This window comes from Triticum dicoccoides, chromosome 4B (assembly GCF_002162155.2).
Source record: "Triticum dicoccoides isolate Atlit2015 ecotype Zavitan chromosome 4B, WEW_v2.0, whole genome shotgun sequence".
NCBI lineage: Eukaryota > Viridiplantae > Streptophyta > Magnoliopsida > Poales > Poaceae > Triticum > Triticum dicoccoides.
Window position 1 is genome coordinate 215,928,556 of NC_041387.1, and position 14,052 is coordinate 215,942,607.

Sequence of the window (14,052 nt, forward strand, 5' to 3'; positions counted from 1 at the left end):
ACTATCAAGTTATGCATTTTGTGCCTGTAGTAGTACAATCTCCTTGAATATCAGCTTGTGTTGTTCCCCTATTGGTAACTTTATTGCTACAAGCTATCTCTGCATCAAAGATTGTTCTATCTCGCTTGGATGCCAACAAATCATGTTATCATCTTCAAATATATACAAACAAAGTGGTTTAAGTGCAAAACATTTGAATTATATATATTAGTATTATATATCCATAAAAGGTTCAAGGTTTTTATGTGATTTAGTTTTTCTGTACAAAATTTGGATCTCAGGCTGTCAACATTGTCCAATTTCATGCTTACATAAAAAATATATTCTTATAGAATAATTTTCTTATAGGATAATTATCTTATAGGTTAGATTTCAGGCTTTTGATATTGTTCAATTTTATGCATAAATTCATGTACTAGATGAAATTTCAGTCTAACAACGTCTTTGATGCTATCAACAATTCTGGCCAACGATCACTTGCATTGCTCATGTAGCGTACCAATTATTACATCATGCTATTTATATCTCCTTGATGTTTCATTGTTCATGAAAGGAACCAATTTAATCTTCACATTTTTCCCTCAGGCTAGACAATTTTTATAAATACCAACCGTTTTATTCTAAAAGTGTACGGGCGCAGCAATGCGCGCCATCAATGATCTAGTTTACCATTGTATTTGGTGTGTTGGGGACACGAGAGATTTCTTGTATTTGATTGCAGGTTGTCTGAGAGAGAACATCTTCATACTATGCCTCCCATGGATTGATAAACCTTAGGTCATCCACTTGAGGAAAAATTGCTACTGTTCTAAACTCTGCGCTCGACGGCCCAACACGAGTCTACAAGAATAAGTTGTGCAGTAGACATTGATACGTCCATTTTGCACCATATTTACCTACTGTTATTTATGTTGTTTTATTGCATAATAATGCTTTTTGGAGTAATTCTAATGCTTTTTCTCTCATAATATGCAAGGTACACAAAGGGGGAGAATTCCGACAGCTAGAAATCTAGACCTGAAAAAGCTACGTCGGGCTACCTATCTGCACAACTCCGAATGAGCTAAAACTTCACGAGGATTTTTTATTAAAAAAATGAGGATTTTTTGTGCCAATAAGTACCAGAGGGGGCCCACCAGGTGGGCACAACCCACCTGGGCGCGCCAGGGAGCCCAGGCGCGCCCTGGTGGGTTATGCTCACCTCGGCCCACCTCCGGTGCCCCTCTTCTGGTACATAAGTCATTTTGACCTAGAAAAAAAATAAGGAGATGACTTTCGGGACGAAGCGCCGCCATCTCGAGGCGAAACCTGGGCATTTGCTCTCAGGCGAAGCGATTCCGCCGAGGGAACTTCCCTCCCGGAGGGGGAAATCATCGTCATCATCATCACCACCAACTCTCCCATCTTGGGAGGGCTATCTCAATCAACATCTTCAAAAACACCATCTCCTCTCAAACCCTAGTCCATCTCTTATGTTCAATCTTTGTACCAGAAATATAGATTGGTGCTTGTGGGTGACTAGTAATGTTGATTACATCTTGTAGTTGATTACTATATGGTTTATTTGGTGGAAGATTATATGTTCAGATCCATTATGCTATTAATACCCCTCTGATCTTGAGCATGATTATCATTTGTGAGTGGTTACTTTTGTTCTTGAGGTCACGGGAGAAATCATGTTGCAAGTAATCATGTGAACTTGATATGTGTTCGGTATTTTGATGATATGTATGTTGTGATTCCCTTAGTGGAGTCATGTGAATGTCGATTACATGACACTTCACCATATTTGGGCCTAAGGGAACGCATTGTGGAGTAGTTATTAGATGATGGGTTGCAAGAGTGATAGAAGCTTAAACCCTAGTTTATGCGCTATTCCGTAAGGGACCGATTGGATCCGAAAGTTTAATGTATTGGTTAGAATTTATTCTTAATACTTTTCTCGTAGTTGCGGATGCTTGCGAGGGGGTTAATCATTAGTAGGGCATTTGTTCAAGTAAGAACAATACCCAAGCACCGGTCCACCCACATACCAAATTATCAAAGTAGCGAACACGAATCGAACCAACATGATGAAATTCCGGGTACCCTCAAGAACACTTTGCTTATCATAAGAGACTGTTTTGGCATGTCCTTCACCTCAAAAGGATTGGGCTACCTTGCTGCACATTTGTTACTACTACCGTTACTTGCTCGTTACAAATTATCTTGCTATCAAACTACTCTGTTATTTACAATTTCAGCACTTGTAGACATTACCTTGCTGAAAACCACTTGTCATTTCCTTCTGCTCCTCGTTGGGTTCGACACTCTTACTTATCGAAAAGGCTACAATTGATCCCATATACTTGTGGATCATCAAGGCTCTTTTCTGGCACCGTTGTCGGGGAGTGAAGCGCTCTTGGTAAGTGAAAATTGGTAAAGAAAAATTATTACTACGTGCTGAAATTTACTATCACTTGTTACTATGGAAAACAATCCTTTGAGGGGTTTGTTCGGGGTACCTTCACCTCGACCGGAACCACAATTAGTTACCCCTCAACCTACTGCACCTATTGAAAATATTGAATTTGAAATTCCTTTGGGTATGGTAGAACAACTGCTAGCTAATCCTTATGCAGGAGATGGAACCGGACATCCTGATATGCACTTAATATATGTGGATGAAATTTGTGGATTGTTTAAGCTTGTAGGTGTAACACCCACAGTGTCATGCTACAGTAATCCCCTGTTAATGGTGCCAGGTCACCATGCTTACTGAGCTAATTATCACTTGATGAAAAATCAAAGTCAAATTCAAATTCAAATTATGAGGGAAATTCAAAATTTCTCAAACATGAAAAACAAAATGTTCATCATGTGCCAAATATTCCACAACTAATATTGGTGGTGAACCAACATTTTAGCAAAGGGTTTAAGTGGCCTAAACTACTTAAAACAGTGACCTAAGCAATAAATTAAATGCCCTTTTTAATTTATAAAATTGGAAAACTATTCCAAAAGCCTCCCAAACTTTTTGAGGCAGTGCACTTTAATTCTTTGAAATTGTTTTGGCCAGTGGCATAATTTTGCAAACTCATTATTGGCTAAAAAGAAAAGGCAAAAGCTGCTGGAAAAAAGAGAAAAAAAAAGAAAAGGAAAGAAGAAGGGGTGGGAGAGCCCCTGGCCTTCCCTTGGGCTTCGGCCCATCCCAGCAGGCCGGCCCACCTCACCCAGCCTGGCTGGCCCAGCTCCACGAAGCGCGCCTCCCTCCTGTTCCTCCGACCGGGCGAGGCAGAGCGCGCCCGTCGCCGCCGAACCACCTCGCCGTCGACGCCTCCGCAAGAGGATAAGGCCTCCGCTCCCCCCTCGACGCCTCGACCTCCTCCCCAGCTACCCTCACTCACCTCCGCCTCTCCCACTCCCCTTCAGACCCCCCTCGAGCACTCCCCTCTCTCTGACCCGAGCGCGCCCGCAGTCGTCGCCGCGTCGATCCCGCAACCACCGTCTTCGCCCCGCGTCGCCAACATGCCGTAGGCGTCCGTCGTTGACCTCCACGTCGAACGGTGCCCATCGTTGGAGCCGAAAGGCTCCACAGCGCCGGATCCACCCCGTCTTCCTCCTCGGGACGCCCGAGCTCGCCACCGTCGATTCGCTCCGCCGAGCCTCCCCCGAGCCCACGTTTGCACACCTACAGGCGCCCAGTGAGCTCCGCCTCCCTCTCCCTCTCTCCCCGTGCTCTTCCCGCGCCGTAGCTAGCTGTCGCCGCCTCCGTGCCCTGCTCGCCGCCGACGAGATCGTGGCCATCTTTGTGGTCGACGTCGCTGCCGCCTGAGGCCATCGTCGAACTCCTGGAGCTCCCAGGAGCCCAACGAGCCTGAGCACGTGCCTCCCCGTGCTTCCTAGCATAGCTTCCGTTGAGGTCCCGTACGCGCGGCGGCCATAGCTCATCGTTGGCGCAGTTCCGGTCGCCCCCGCGTCCAACCGACCACACCACGCGACGCGGCTTCGTCTCCGCGTTCGAACGCGACCGGCCGCTTTCGTTTTGGTGGCCTGTGGGCGAATTCCGCGCGTCGTCACCGTCTCCTGTGGTCACCGGCGTTGCTCCGGCCGCTGTGCTGACCTGACGCCGATGTGGGCCTATGGGGGCCACACCAGTGAGGCTGCCAGGGGGCCCCAGCGTCCCAGTTGACCATGTTGACTCTGGTCAACACAGTTACTGTACATGACATGTGGGCCCCGTCTGTTACTTAGGCTAACTAAACGTTTTTATAAATAAAATTAACTTGTTAGACTAATTAGTCACTGACATGTGGGGCCCAACTGCAAATTAACCCCCCTGTTCTTTTAAAATAACCCATGGTTAGCCCTCTCTCTATGACATGTGGGACCGAATGGTCAGTTTGACTAGTCAGCGGGTCTGTTGACCTGCTGATGTCATGCTGACACTCTACTGACGTCATAATTCCTTTACTGTTAATTTAAATAATTTCTGAAAATGGTTTAATCTTTAGAAATTCATAGGAATTAAACCGTAGCTCGGATGAAAATGTTTTCTATATGAAAGTTGCTCAGAAAAATCCAAAGAATCCGAATACGCGATCCGTTCATCTGTCACATGCCCCTAGCATGCTGAACATGGGACATTCCCCCTCCGGCCATCTGTCTGACACAGGTCCGGAACCGGGAAAACATTCCCGGTTGATTCCCCCTTCACCTTTATCGTGTAGCCATACGTTAGATCACTCCCGGCATAGCATATTGCCACGTTCTGCTTTGTGATGCTATGTTTGCTTTATATTTACTGTTTCTTCCCCCTCTTCTCTCCGGTAGACCCCAAGACCAATGCTGCCCCTGTGATCGACTACGTCGACGACGACCCCTCCTTGCCAGAGCAACCAGGCAAGCCCCCCATTTGATCATCCCGATATCGCCCATTCCATTCTCTCATGTGTGCATTAGATTTTGCTACTGTTATTGATTGCTCCTATTCTGATGCATAGCCTGCTTTTGTATCTGCTGTTGTACCTTACCTGCTTATCATAAACTGCTTAGTATAGGTTGGTTAGTGATCCATCAGTGACCCCCACCTTGTCCTTGTTGCCCCTGCTTCATCATCGAAGACCCGATCAACGAGATCGAAGACCAGGCACCGGCACCGCACATCACTTTCCCCTTAGTTGCTCAACACTGCTGGGTTACTATCGAGTGCCGAGGGTGAGACCTCTACAACACTTCTGATGTTAACCCTGTAGTGTAGCTATTCGGTCGTGGTCATCGAGGGTGATTCCACTTTAACCACTTCCGATACGACTCTGTCGTGCAACCCCTCAAGTGTGAACCTCAGGGGTTATTCCTCTTACATTCACCTTGATGATTACATCGAGTGGAATTCACCGGGGGTGATTCCTCGGGTTTTCCCCTTGATGTTTAGCACACAGTTACTATGATTACTATGACTTTACACTGAACCATGTTACTAAAGACGGGTCGACCCTGAGGGGTACCCGCGCAAGCATAATTGCGAGTGATGTGGAGACGGGTTGACCTGGAAGGTGCCCGAGAGATAATTACGAGGCGTGGCCAGGCATTCTTAGCCCTTGCCGCAAGTCCTCAAGATGGGGAAACGGGGTCACATCTTTCGTGAGTCTCTGCTTGTTACCGCGCGTTCCTAATCCACTACGATTTGGATATTTGATCCGAGGGGCCTCTGGCCTGATAACACTAACCATCACGTGGGCATAGTATGGGCGTTCTGCATCGGTATACATTAGACGAAGCTTAATAGATGTCAGCGACTGAGCGGCGCACGCCGGGTTGGACTGGTAAGCACCTGCCTTTTTGAGGGAGGTAGCTAGGTCTGCTCACTGACCGCGTACGCAACGTGCAGGAGTTCCCGGGGAGATGGCCCATGACCCCTGGGGGCACATGTTTAGTCCGGCGTGCTTGACCTCTCTATTAAGCCTAGGTCGGGTTGCGGCGTATTGTTTGGCCGAGGCCGGGCATGACCCAGGAAAGTGTGTCCGGCCGGAGTTAATCGAGCATGCTGGGTAAGTTGGTGCACCCCTGCAGGGAAGAAAACATCTATCGATAGCCTGTCCTACGGTAATGGACACTCGAAGTTGTATCCCGATCGATACAACTAGAACTGGATACTTGTGATGAGAACTAGATGGTGATAAGAAATGGATTGTGATGATAACTGGATAGTATGGCTCTGGGATGCCTTTCTCGCAGGGAGTCGAGAAAGGATCTCTGGCCGGGGTTGATAACACTTCTACTACTTTACTTTATGCTACTCTACTCCCTCCGGTTGCTGCAATATGGTGGTTTCCAGAAGATGCTAGTCTTCGATAGGACTAGGCCTTCTCTCTATTCTGGCATTTCTGCAGTCCAGTCCACATATACAGCCTTCCTTTGATAATGTTGCATATGTAGTGTAGATCCTTGCTTGCGAGTACTTTGGATGAGTACTCACGGTTGCTTTGCTCCCCCTTTTCCCCCTTTCTTTTCTTTTCGGTTGATGCAACCAGATGTCGGAGCCCAGGAGCCAGATGCCACCGCCGATGCCTACTACTACGTGGAGACCGTTGACGACCAGGAGTAGTTAGGAGGCTCCTAGGCAGGAGGCCTTGCCTTTTCGATCGTAGATGCTTTTGTGCTGGCCTTCTTAAGGCAAACTTGTCTAATTTATGTCTGTACTCAGATATTGTTGCTTCCGCTGACTCTTCTGTATTTGAGCTTATGTATTCGAGCCCTCGAGGCCCCTGGCTTGTAATATAAAGCTTGTATTATTTTAATTTGTGTCTAGAGTTGTGTTGTGATATCTTCCCGTGAGTCCTTTATCTTGATCGTACACATTTGCATGTATGATTAGTGTACGATTGAATCGAGGGCGTCACAAGTTGGTGTCAGAGCCGACTGCCTGTAGGTAGCCCCCTTTCCAACTCCTTGGCCGAAGTTGAGTCTAGAAACCGAAAAGTGTTTTACTAACTTGGCTGTGTGGCTTACGGGCCCACGTTGCCAATTGGGTGGTATTAGGATCTTTTATTCCTCGTCTATACCCTGGGACTCTGATCTCTCTTCTATTCGGGTTAACCATTTTACTAAACTCTGACATTAGGTTCTCGTACCCACTTCCTCCCGGAGAGCCCCGACATTATCAATGATCGCTTGCTTCGCCAGAAGATTCTGCGGATACTCCTCGATGTTTCTCGAGACCCTGTACCAACTGCCGTGCAGTTCCTGACCATCGATAATCCCCCTGAATAACATCCTTGCCGCTTGTACCTTCATCCCTAGTTGCTCCTGTTATTACAAGATACCACTAGTACTCTCCGTTGTTCCGAGAATCCTTTGTGCCTTCTCCTTTGTAGCTTCTTTTCGAACTGCGGATAATTCACTTAACCGGGGTTTGTTCATCCCCAGTTGTTCATTTGCTTTCCAAAATACCTGAAAAGGCTATCTGATCTTTCAAATTCCTCTGCAGCCTATTGCTCTTGATTCTCCTTGCCTGCTTGCATTAGGATTAATTCCATATGTCTAGCAATATTCTTTAGAATTCTTTGTGATTGTCATTCTGTTCCTATGGAAACAGCGTGTGTGTGATTACTCACAATCATCAATTAATCTTTCAAAAATTTCTTTCCGGCTCAGACATCCTTCCAGATATGAGCTAGTTCTTGCCCAATCCAGATTTGATCGGGTACACCTCTAAGTCTATTCAACTTACTCATCTTTTGATCAGAGCCTCTGCTTCTGATCCTTCGTCTTGAAATCATAACTTCCTTTGTATCCAAGCATCGAATCGTTCAGACGTTTCTATAAGCCGATGCCTTTGCATCCCCTTCTTCATCTGTTGATTACCGATACTCACATCAACTCTTCCGTGAATCGCCAGATCCAGTGCTGGGTTGTTATCCAACAATGTCCTTCACATCCAAAGTCTTGTGAGTTTTCCCCTGATACATAATACCTTCAGTAAATTGTATCATCTGCTTTGACTCCGATACTCTACTTTTGAACTCGTATCTTTTGCTTGGTTGATGGTTGTATAGATTCGTAAAAATGCCCCGATGGGTTGAACTTCTGCCTTCCGTAATCCGAGTGAACCCGAGAGTTCTCACGAGTCTTACTCTTTTGGTACTTCGCCAGATAAATCCTTTGCACTACAATTTCTTCGAAAAACAAGGAGTGAATGAAAGGTTATGCATTGAAGAAGTGGGAGTCGACCTTGAACCCTTGTGTTCATGCCCATGGACCCGATGTAGAAACTTATCATGGAAGCTGCTCGCAAAAATGATTACCCCTTGTTATAAGTTCATCTTGTATCGGTGGTTTGATCATTCATAACCGTGGTTCCGACCATAGTTTCTCCTTAACTCCATTTCCCGGACAAGTTAAGATACTTGTCTTCTGCAGATCATTTCATCTGTCTAACCTCTATTTTTGATCTACCTCAAGTATTGCCCCTTGTTATCTCAAGTATATTGTGTCATTGCACTACCACCTGTGAATTCTCATTGGAATGATACTCCATCACATCATTCCTAGCTTGATCAGTTATATCATTATCATGCTAAATTTTAATTGTGCTACCAGGTCCCTTCCGGAGCACAATTTTCGACGACGAGCTAAGCTTATGTCGATCTTCCTCGTCATACCATTTGTCCATGAACAACAAGCTTGCCTTCGAGTTGGTGTCGTACTCGTGGTTCAGATAACCTTACGCTTCATCATTTCTTTTGCTTAATGTCGTTGTTGATTGATTACATCTTCAGGAAACCTCTCGACAAATGTGTCATGATCATCATCATCATTCCAAACTTTTCTATGATATCAATCAAATTCATGATGAGAAATACCATCCTTTCCCCCTCGATGAATTGTTGCTGAGCCCGTGGGCCCCATTCTCATCTTTTCCTTGCTGAAATTGTATGACTTATTTTATAAGTTGTTCCGATGGATCCTTTGTGTATCCGAAGTCTGACCTTTCCCCGATGACCATGTCAACACTATCCCGAAGCATGTGTACGGTACTCCGGTCATCAACAAGAACATTGGGAGCGCAATGCTAACTATTCTTGATCAATTATACAAACACTGTTGTATGGGTAAACCTCATAAATTTCTTGCCCCTTTGTCTAAACGGCTTAATACTTGGAGCCCTATCATGCTCTACCTTTCCTTGGGAAAGTTATACTCTAACACTTGGGTATAAACATCTTTCCTTTCCATTGGTCTGATTATCATAATAATCACATTTTCTTTCCATTGTTTTGTTTCACCTTTCTTTTCGTCTAACTTGTCTGAGCAGAGATAAATCCCTGCTTAAGTAAGCAGCTCGGTGTACAACTCTGTCAGTAAGATCCTGTTACTATTGTTGATGACATTCCGGTAACCACCGATGGACGAGAACTTTGCCTATTGGTCCGCCTCGTATTATGAGCAGGAAAATGGTTCTCTTCGTCCCTCGCCCTTGGTACCAACGCTGTTGCCAACATAATTGGCAGGCTATCCTCTGACCTGCCTTGCTATCATGGCCGTGCAAAATTTTAGCGCCTTCCTGCTTTTAACCCACATGGTTGGCCCATAACCCACAGTTCCACACGATCAAAACCTGACTCTCCTGTATATCTTTGATTCCAAAATATTCTTGCATTTGGCTTCATATCATGTCACGAGCCACCCCCCGAGGAATGATCTATTCCTGATGCTCTAAACCCCTTCTCACACTTTGTTCAGGTATCGATCGTCCGTCCACCCGCTTGAAACTTCTTATTGTACCTTCATATTTTGCTCTTGACGTTATTCTTAAATTTCAACTCGAGAGATACTTCTGTCACATTACCTGCATTGTTCACGAGACAATTAAACCTATAAGGGTCAGTTCTCTAGAAGTTACTCTTTTCTTCCCCACATAAATCTCGGGATGAGATTTCTTGTAGTGGAGGAGATTTGTAACACCCTCAATGTCATGCTACAGTAATCCCCTGTTAATGGTGCCAGGTCACCATGCTTACTGAGCTAATTATCACTTGATGAAAAATCAAAGTCAAATTCAAATTCGAATTATGAGGGAAATTCAAAATTTCTCAAACATGAAAACAAAAATGTTCATCATGTGCCAAATATTCCACAACTAATATTGGTGGTGAACCAACATTTTAGCAAAGGGTTTAAGTGGCCTAAACTACTTAAAATAGTGACCTAAGCAATAAATTAAATGCCCTTTTTAATTTATAAAATTGGCAACTATTCCAAAAGCCTCCCAACCTTTTTGAGGCAGTGCACTTTAATTCTTTGAAATTGTTTTGGCCAGTGGCATAATTTTGCAAAGTCATTATTGGCTAAAAAGAAAAGGCAAAAGCTGCTGGAAAAAGAAAAAACAAAAAAAAGGAAAGAAGAAAGGGTGGGAGAGCCCGTGGCCTTCCCTTGGGCTCCGGCCCATCCCAGCAGGCCGGCCCACCTCACCCAGCCTGGCTGGCCCAGCTCCCCGAAGCGCGCCTCCCTCCTGTTCCTCCGACCAGGCGAGGCAGAGCGCGCCTGTCACCGCCGAACCACCTCGCCGTCGACGGCTCTGCGAGAGGATAAGGCCTCCGCGCCCCCCTCGACGCCTCGGCCTCCTCCCCAGCTACCCCCACTCACCTCCGCCTCTCCCACTCCCCTTCAGACCCCCCTCGAGCACTCCCCTCTCTCTGACCCGAGCGCGCCCGCCGCCGTCGCCGCGTCGATCCCGCGACCACCGTCTTCGCCCCGCGTCGCCAACATGTCGTAGGCGTCAGCCGTCGTCCTCCATGTTGAACGGTGCCCACCGTTGGAGCCGGAAGGCTCCACAACACCGGATCCACCCCGTCTTCCTCCTCGGGACGCCCGAGCTCACCGCCGTCGATTCACTCCGCCGAGCCTCCCCCGAGCCCACGTTTGCACACCTACAGGCGCCTAGCGAGCTCCGCCTCCCTCTCCCTCTCTCCCCGTGCTTTTCCCCACGCCGTAGCTAGGTGTCGCCGCCTCCGTGCCCTGCTCGCCGCCGATGAGATCGTGGCCATCTTTGTGGTCGACGTCGCCACTGCCTGAGGCCACCGTCGAACTCCTGGAGCTCCCAGGAGCCCAACGAGCCTGAGCACGTGCCTCCCTATGCTTCCTAGCATAGCTTCCGTCTTGGTCTCGTATGCGCGGCCACCATAGCTCGTCGTCGGCGCAGTTCCGGTCGCCCCCGCGTCCAACCGACCACACCACGCGACGCGACTTTGTCTCCGCGTTCGAACGCGACCGGCAGCTTTCGTTTTGGTGGCCTGTGGGCGAATTCCGCGCGTCGCCTCCGTCTCCTGTGGTCGCCGGTGTGGCTCCGGCCGCCGTGCTGACCTGGCGCCGACGTTGGCCTATGGGGGGCACACCAGTGAGGCTGCGAGGGGGCCCCAGTGTCCCAGTTGACCATGTTGACTCTGGTCAACGCAGTTACTATACATGACATGTGGGCCCCGTCTGTTACGTAGGCTAACTAAATGTTTTTTATAAATAAAACTAACTTGTTAGACTAATTAGTCACTGACATGTGGGTCCCAAGTGCAAATTAACCCCCCTGTTCTTTTAAAATAACCCATGGTTAGCCCTCTCTCTATGACATGTGGGACCGAATGCTCAGTTTGACCAGTCAGCGGGTCTGTTGACCTGCTGATGTCATGTTGACACTCTGCTGACGTCATAATTCCTTGTTAATTTAAATAATTTCTGAAAATGGTTTAATCTTTAGAAATTTATAGGAATTAAACCGTAGCTCGGATGAAAATATTTTCTATATGAAAGTTGCTCAGAAAAATCCAACAAATCTGAATACGCGGTCCGTTCATCTGTCACATGCCCCTAGCATGCTGAACATGGGACATTCCCCCTCCGGTAATCTGTCTGACACAGGTCCGGAACCGGGAAAACATTCCCGGTTGATTCCCCCTTCACCTTTATCGTGTAGCCATACGTTAGATCACTCCCGGCATAGCATATTGCCACGTTCTGCTTTGTGATGCTATCTTTGCTTTATATTTATTGTTTCTTCCCCCTCTTCTCTCCGGTAGACCCCAAGACCGATGCTGCCCCAGTGATCGACTACGTCGACGACGACCTCCTTGCCAGAGCAACCAGGCAAGCCCCCCCTTTGATCATCCCGATATCTCCTATTCCATTCTCTCATGCTTGCATTAGATTTTGCTACTATTATTGATTGCTCCTATTCTGATGCATAGCCTGCTTTTGTATCTGCTATTTTACCTTACCTGCTTATCATAAACTGCTTAGTATAGGTTGGTTAGTGATCCATCAGTGACCCCCACCTTGTCCTTGTTGCCCCTGCTTCATCATCGAAGACCCGATCAACGGGATCGAAGACCATGCCCCGGCACCGAACATCACTTTCCCCTTAGTTGCTCGACACTGCTGGGTTAGTATTGAGTGGCGAGGGTGAGACCTCTACAACACTTCTGATGTTAACCCTGTAGTGTAGCTATTCAGTCGTGGTCATCGAGGGTGATTCCGCCTTAACCACTTCCGATACGACTCTGTCGTGCAACCCCTCAAGTGTGAACCTCAGGGGTGATTCCTCTTACGTTCACCTTGATGATTACATCAAGTGGAATTCACCGGGGGTGATTCCTCGGGTTTTCCCCTTGATGTTTAGACACACAGTTACTATGATTACTATGACTTTACACTGAACCATGTTACTAAAGATGGGTCGACCCTGAGGGGTACCCGTGCGAGCATAATTGCGAGTGATGTGGAGACGGGTTGACCTGGAAGGTGCCCGAGAGATAATTACGAGGCATGGCCGGGCATTGTTAGCCCTTGCCGCAAGTCCTCGAGACGGGGCAACGGGGTCACATCTTTCGTGAGTCTCTGCTTGTTACCGCGCGTTCCTAATCCACTACGATTTGGATATTTGATCCGAGGGGCCTCTGGCCTGATAGCACTAACCATCACGTGGGCATAGTATGGGTGTTCTGCGTCGTATACATCAGCCAAAGCTTAATAGATGTCAACGACTGGGCGGCGCGCACCGGGTTGGACGGGTAAGCACCTGCCTTTTTGAGGGAGGTAGCTAGGTCTGCTCACCGGCCACGTACGCAACGTGCAGGAGTTCCCGGGGAGATGGCCCATGACCCCTGGGGGCACAGATTTAGTCCGGCATGCTTGACCTCTCTATTAAGCCTAGGTCGGGTTGCGGCGTATTGTTTGGCCGAGGCCGGGCATGACCCAGGAAAGTGTGTCCGGCCGGAGTTAATCGAGCGTGGTGGGTAAGTTAGTGCACCCCTGCAGGGAAGAAAACATCTATCGATAGCCTATCCTACAGTAACGGACACTCGGAGTTGTATCCCGATCGATACAACTAGAACTGGATACTTGTGATGAGAACTGGATGGTGATGAGAAATGGATTGTGATGATAACTGGATAGTATGGCTCTGGGATGCCTTTCTCGCAGGGACTCGAGAAAGGATCTCTGGCCGAGGTTGATAACACTTCTACTACTTTACTTTATGCTACTCTACGCCCTCCGGTTGCTGCAAGATGGTGGTTTCCAGAAGATGGTAGTCTTCGATAGGACTAGGCCTTCTCTTGTAGCGACCCGACCCGAATGGATCAAGTCTCTGTGCTTAAGTGTCATCCCTGGATCGGTATGCTGACACACACAGTACTCGAGGATTTATAACAGAGGTAAATCACATGTATAAAGTAACGTAAATACTATTACCTCAGTCCAAATAGCGGAAGTAACAAGGTTGTGGATTCCCATCAACACCAACGGCAAAGTTGAGTGTAGAAATCGTAACCCTAACGTATCACTTACTCGTCGTCTGAAAAGTCTGCAACATGAAACGTTGCAGCCCGAAAACGGGTCAGCACATGGAATATGCTGGCAATGTAACACATAGAGAGTAATGAAAGAATAAGCCTATACTACATGCATATATGGCTAGTGGAAAGCTCTATGGTTATAATGTTTTTGCGAAAAGCCAATTTTTCCCTACTTGCAAAGGAATAAATTCATTTAACTATTATGGTGGTTGTGAAACATTGAGAA